General features: G+C 50.8%; 1 non-coding gene across 1 annotated transcript; it reads left to right on the top strand.

Annotated features, from left to right (window-relative positions):
* Positions 1-4,446: 4,446 nt before the first annotated feature.
* Positions 4,447-4,549, top strand: LOC114817615. The gene has a single exon (XR_003765477.1). It is a non-coding gene; the product is annotated as a U6 spliceosomal RNA (small nuclear RNA).
* The last annotated feature ends 1,626 nt before the right edge of the window (positions 4,550-6,175 follow it).

Below are 6,175 nucleotides of genomic sequence, written 5' to 3'. Positions count from 1 at the left end.
CGTCACGCGCGCCCCCCCCTCCCCCGGCCTCGCGCCCTCTCGCGAGAACTCCCGCCCCACGGCCGCCTCGCCCTCCCTTCCGGCGCGCGCCCGCTGAGGTGCCGCGCGCGTGCGGGCTCCCCCCCACCTCTCCCCGAGCCCCGCCCCCTGCCCCGATGACGTAACGACGCGCAGGCGCGGGACCGCCCCTAGCAACCGGCCCACGCCCCCTCCCTAGCAACCGGCGATTTCCCCCTCCCCCCCCCACTGATTTTGCCCCCCCCCCCCGCACTCAGGCCTATTGATTGAGCGCTCACTGGGTGCGGAACACTGCACTAAGCGCACTTCATTCAATCGTATTTATGGAGCACTTACTGGGTGCAGAACACTGTACTAAGCGCACTTCATTCGGTCGCATTTATTGAGCGCTCACTGGGTGCGGAACACTGCACTAAGCGCGATTCATTCGGTCGTATTTATGGAGCACTTACTGGGTGCGGAACACTGTACTAAGCGCACTTCATTCAGTCGCATTGCGCGCTTACTGGATGCAGAGCACTCCTAAGCGCAATTCATTCAGTGGCGTTAATTGAGAATTTACCGGGTGCAGAACACTGTACTAAGCACACTTCATTCAGTCGCATTTAATAATAATAATAATAATGTTGGTATTTGTTAAGCGCTTACTATGTGCCGAGCACTGTTCTAAGCGCTGGGGTAGACACAGGGGAATCAGGTTGTCCCACGTGGGGCTCACAGTCTCAATCCCCATTTTACAGATGAGGGAACTGAGGCCCAGAGAAGTGAAGTGACTCGCCCATAGTCACACAGCTGACAAGTGGCCGAGCCAGGATTCGAACTCATGACCTCTGACTCCCAAGCCCGGGCTCTTTCCACTGAGCCACGCTGCTTCTCCGAGCTTTAGTGAGCGCTTTATTGAGCGCTCACTGGGCGCGGAACACTGTACTAAGCGCACTTCGGTCCTATTTATTGAGCGCTCACTGGTTCGGAACTCCGGACTAAGCGCACTCCATTCAATTGTATTGAGCGCTTACTGGGTGCAGAACACTACTAAGCGCAATTCATTCAATCGTATTTACTGAGCGCTCACTGGGTGCGGAACACTGTACTAAGTGCACATCATTCAATCGTATTTACTGAGCGCTCACTGGGCGCCGAACACTGCACTAAGCGCACTTCATTCAATCGTATTTATTGAGTGCTCACTGGGTGCGGAACACTGTAGTAAGTACCATTCATTCAATGGTACTTATTGAGCACTTACTGGGTGCAGAACACCGTACCAAGCACACTTCATTCAGTCGCATTTATTGAGCACTTACTGGGTGCGGAACACTACTAAGCGCACTTCATTCAATCGTATTTATTGAGCGCTCACTGGATGAGGACCGTACTAAGCGCACTTCATTCAGTCGTATCGAACGCTTACTGGGTGCAGAGCACTACTAAGCACAATTCATTCAGTCATTTATTGAACGCTTACTAGGTGCGGAACACTGCACTTAGGGCAATTCATTCAATCGTATTTAGTGAGCACTCACTGGGTGCAGAACACTGTACTAAGCGCTTAGTCCCAATTGCCCAATCGCCTCGTTTGCCCCCTAGAAGCCATCATTTCTCAAGAAACTGACATCCCCCCCCCCGTCGTTTAATCGTTCAAACTTTATTTCCTGAGCACTTACTGTGTGCAGAGGACTGTACTGAGCGCTTGGGAGAGGATAGTACAACAGTAAATGATAATGACGATGGTATTTGTTAAGCGCTTACTATGCGCCGAGCACTGTTCTAAGCGCTGGGGTAGATACAGGGTAATCAGGTTGTCCCACTTGAGGCTCACAGTTGTAATCCCCATTTTACAGATGAGGTAACTGAGGCACTGAGAAGTGAAGTGACTTGCCCACAGTCACACAGCTGACAAGGGGCAGAACCGGAACTCGAACCCATGACCTCGGATTCTCAGGCCCGTGGCCTTTCCACTGAGCCAGGCTGCTTCTTAAGTGACTTGTCCAAGGTCACACAGCAGACAGGTGGCAGAGTCGGGATTAGAACCCATGACCTTCTGCTTCCCAAGCCCGTGCTCTAGCCACTGGGCCCTGCTGCTTCTCCAACCAGCTGGTGCACAGTCCCTGTCCCACACAGGGCTTGCAGTCTGAGGGGGACGGAACAGAGACGTTCAATCCCCATTTTACAGATGAGAAAACGGAGGCACACACAGTAGTAACAGTAATAATAATGATGGCATTTGTTAAGCGCTTACTAGGGGCTAGGCACTGTTCTCAGCGCTGGGGGGATACAAGGTGATCAGGTTGTCCCACGTGGGGCTCACAGTTTTAATCCCCATTTTACAGATGAGGGAACTGAGGCCCAGAGAAGTGAAGTGACTTGCCCAAAGTCACACAGCTGACAAGCGGCGGGGCGGGGATTAGAACCCATGACCTCTGACTCCCAAGCCCCGGCGCTTTCCACTGAGCCGCGCTGCTTCTCTTAAGTAGACAGTCGTCAAGTACCAAGTCAAAAGTCAAGTAGTCTTTCAGTCTGTGAGCCCGTCGTTGGGCAGGGATTGTCTCCGTTGCCGAACTGTCCGTTCCGAGCGCTTAGTCCAGCGCTCTGCACACGGTAAGCGCTCAATAAAGACGACTGAATGGATGAATGAATGACTGGCTGGGATTAGAACCCACTAACTAGGTCACAGTGCTGCTCCCTATCCTCCCCCTAGTCCCTGAAATTCCACAAGGGAAGATTATCCCAGGAAGCAAATAATAATAATGATAATAATAATGTTGGCATTTGTTAAGCGCTTACTGTGTGCCGAGCACTGTTCTGAGCGCCGGGGGACATACAGGTTAATCGGGTTGTCCCACGCGAGGCTCACGGTTAATCCCCATTTTACAGATGAGGTCACACTGAGGCCCAGAGAAGTGAAGTGACTCGCCCACCGTCACACAGCTGACAAGCGGCAGAGCCGGGAGTCGAACCCGTGACCTCTGATTCCGAAGCCCAGGCGCTTTCCACTGAGCCGCGCCGCTTCCGGTACTTGGTTGTAGCCGCCCCGTTGCCCTGGAGCCCCAGATCAGACCGGTGGCATTGAGCCCCCTCCCCAATTTTTAACCAAGTAAACCCGCTCTCTTTCCTTGTCAATCTATTTTACGTGCCGAACACCTACTGTGTGCGGAGAGTTCTGCACCTGGGGGAGTAAAATGGAGTTAGCAGACATGATCCCTGCCCTCCAGACATTTACGCCCTAGGCGGGGAGACGGTCCATGATAATTGCAGACGGGAGGAAGAAAAACAGAGGATATAACCTATTTATTTTGTTATCCTATTTATTTTATTACCCTATTTATTTTGTTAATGAGGTGTACATCCCCTTGATTCTATTTATCGTGATTAAGTTGTCTTGTTATTGTCCGTCTCTCTCCCCCGTAGACTGTAGGCCCGTCACTGGGCACGGATTGTCTCTACCTGCTGCCGAATCGTCCATTCCAAGCGCTTAGTACAGTGCTCCGCACATAGTAAGCGCTCAGTAAATACTATCGAATGAATAGCGCCTTGGTTTTTGCATAGAGCCTTCGTCCCCCCGACTACTCTCGCTTTACTCATCTCATTTCCGCCCTTACGGCAACTCTGTGAGGTAGGTAAAAAGACGGGTGTGATTACGCCCATTTTCCAGATGAAGAAACCGGGTCCTAAGGTGCAGAAACTAAGAAACGAAGGCACAGAGAGGTTAAGCGACTTGCCCATCGTCAGATGGCAGGTTGACGGCGGATCTCGGGCTCATTTGTTTCGTTCGGTGTTGCTCTGCCGCCTGTGAGACTGTGAGTCCGTCGTTGGGCGGGGACGGTCTCTCTCTGTTGCCCAATTGTCCATTCCAAGCGCTCAGTACAGTGCTCTGCACCTAGTAAGCGCTCGATAAATACTATTATATGAATCCCAGTCCGCTGGCATCCAGACCAGCACCCTTCCAGTAGCCTACCCTGTCTCCCCTGTGAACGTGTGTACGTGACTTAGTCCTTTAGTAATAGGGTAGGTAAGACATGTACCTAAATGCAGTGGGAGGTTATGAGGGTATTTTATGGTATTTGGTAAGTGCTACTATGAGTCCACCCCCACTGCACTTATGAATGTATCCATAACGTATTTATTTATATTAATGTCTGTCTCCTGCTCGAGAGGCAGCGTGGCTGAGTGGAAAGAGCTTGGGAGTCAGAGGTCATCGGTTCGAGTCCCGGTTCTGCCACGTGTCAGCCGTGTGACTGCGGGCGCGTCACTTCACTTCTCTGTGCCTCAGTTCCCTCATCTGCAAAATGGGGATGAAGACTGTGAGCCTCACGTGGGACCACCTGATGACCCTCTATCTACCCCGGCGCTTAGGACAGTGCAGTGCACATAGTAGACGCTGAACAAATACCAACATTATCATCGTGGGCAGAGAACATGCCTCTCGACTCGCTTCGGCAGCACATATACTGAAGTTGGAACGATACAGAGAAGATTAGCATGGCCCCCGAGCAAGGATGACATGCAAATTCGTGAAGCGTTCCATATTTTTTATGAGGTGTCCATCCCCTTGATTCTATTTATCGTGATTATATTGTCTTGTTTTTGTCCATCCGTCTCCCCCGATTAGACTGTGAGCCCGTCACTGGGCAGGGATTGTCTCTATCTGTGGCCGAACTGTAATAATAATAATAATAATAATGTTGGTATTTGTTAAGCGCTTACTATGTGCCGAGCACTGTTCTAAGCGCTGGGGTAGACACAGGGGAATCAGGTTGTCCCACGTGGGGCTCACAGTCTTAATCCCCATTTTACAGATGAGGGAACTGAGGCCCAGAGAAGTGAAGTGACTTGCCCAAAGTCACACAGCAGACAAGTGGCCGAGCCGGGATTCGAACCCATGAACTCTGACTCCAAAGCCCGTGCTCTTTCCACTGAGCCACGCTGCTTCTCTACATTCCAAGCGCTTAGTACAGTGCTCTGCACATAGTAAGTGCTCAATAAATACTACTGAATGAAATCTTGAAGTGGTATTAGGGGGATAAGTAACCGAGGAGAACAAAAATAGAGGTTTGCTACGGTGTAGTAGTAATAGTAATATTTGTTAAAGTGCTCAAACCCTGTTCTAAGCACTGGAGAAGATTCAACACAATCAGGCCAATCCCAGTCGCTGTCTCACGGGGGGTTCACAGGTGTTTAATCCCCATTTTACAGATGAAGAAACTGAGGCACCGAGAAAATAAATTACTTCTGGCTTGAGGATTTACTCCCTTTCCCTCCTCCTCGTCCTTCTTGGCATCCGAAGCTTGGTTCCTCTAGGAATGTTTCATCTTCAAACATCAGCAGTCACTGTGGTATTTGTTAAGCGCTTACTCTGTGCCAAGCACGGTATTGGACACTGGAGTCGATACCAGATAATCAGGTCGGAGACAGTCCCCGTCCAACGTGGGGTTCAAAATCTAAGTAGGAGGGAGAAGTGGTTTTGACTACACATTCTGCACTGAGGCACAGAGAAGTGAAGTGCAGGTGAGTGGCACAGTCAGGATTAGAACTCAGATCCTCTGGCTCTCAGGCACTTCCCACTAGGCCCCGTTGCATCGAGAACATTATGCCATTCGGACCCGAAAAGCCCAGAAAGGGTCCGACTACCCCTTGCCCTTGGATGTGATGAGCGGGTGAACTTTCCAGCCGGGAGGTTAGTCAGTAAAAATAAGCAGCTTGTAAGAAGGGAAGACAGCTTGTAAGAAGGAATTGGGGGCTTTATTTATTTCCCTGCATCTGAAACAAACAAACAACCCCGAAAACATTCTTTTTAGAGCAAAAACAGACCTAGGTCCCAGACGTGAGAACTGGAGTGAGCTCCTCTCCGCGACCGCCTCCCCCCCTCAAGTCCCCCCCGTTCTATCCCCCAAGGGCAAGTGCAGTGAGATTAAACAACCACTCTTGAAGAAAAGAGTTGTCTTTGTGGGTACCCTCTGAGGTGTAGTGTGGGAACTGTCGTCTGCTCGGCAGAAATCACCTCCCCTGGACTCCCCCTTCCTCCGTAGAGTCCCATCCCCGAAATACGAACAGGTTAAAGTGCAGCCTGGTGCTGCAAACTGGTGAAAACCAGGATAAACACTGATGGCAAAAATCAGTCCATGAGCTCATACGGTCTTTGATCAGAGACATAATTTCA

This window comes from Ornithorhynchus anatinus, chromosome 16 (assembly GCF_004115215.2).
Source record: "Ornithorhynchus anatinus isolate Pmale09 chromosome 16, mOrnAna1.pri.v4, whole genome shotgun sequence".
Lineage (NCBI taxonomy): Eukaryota > Metazoa > Chordata > Mammalia > Monotremata > Ornithorhynchidae > Ornithorhynchus > Ornithorhynchus anatinus.
Note: the sequence above shows the minus strand (reverse complement) of the source record. Positions and strands in the feature narration are given on the sequence as shown.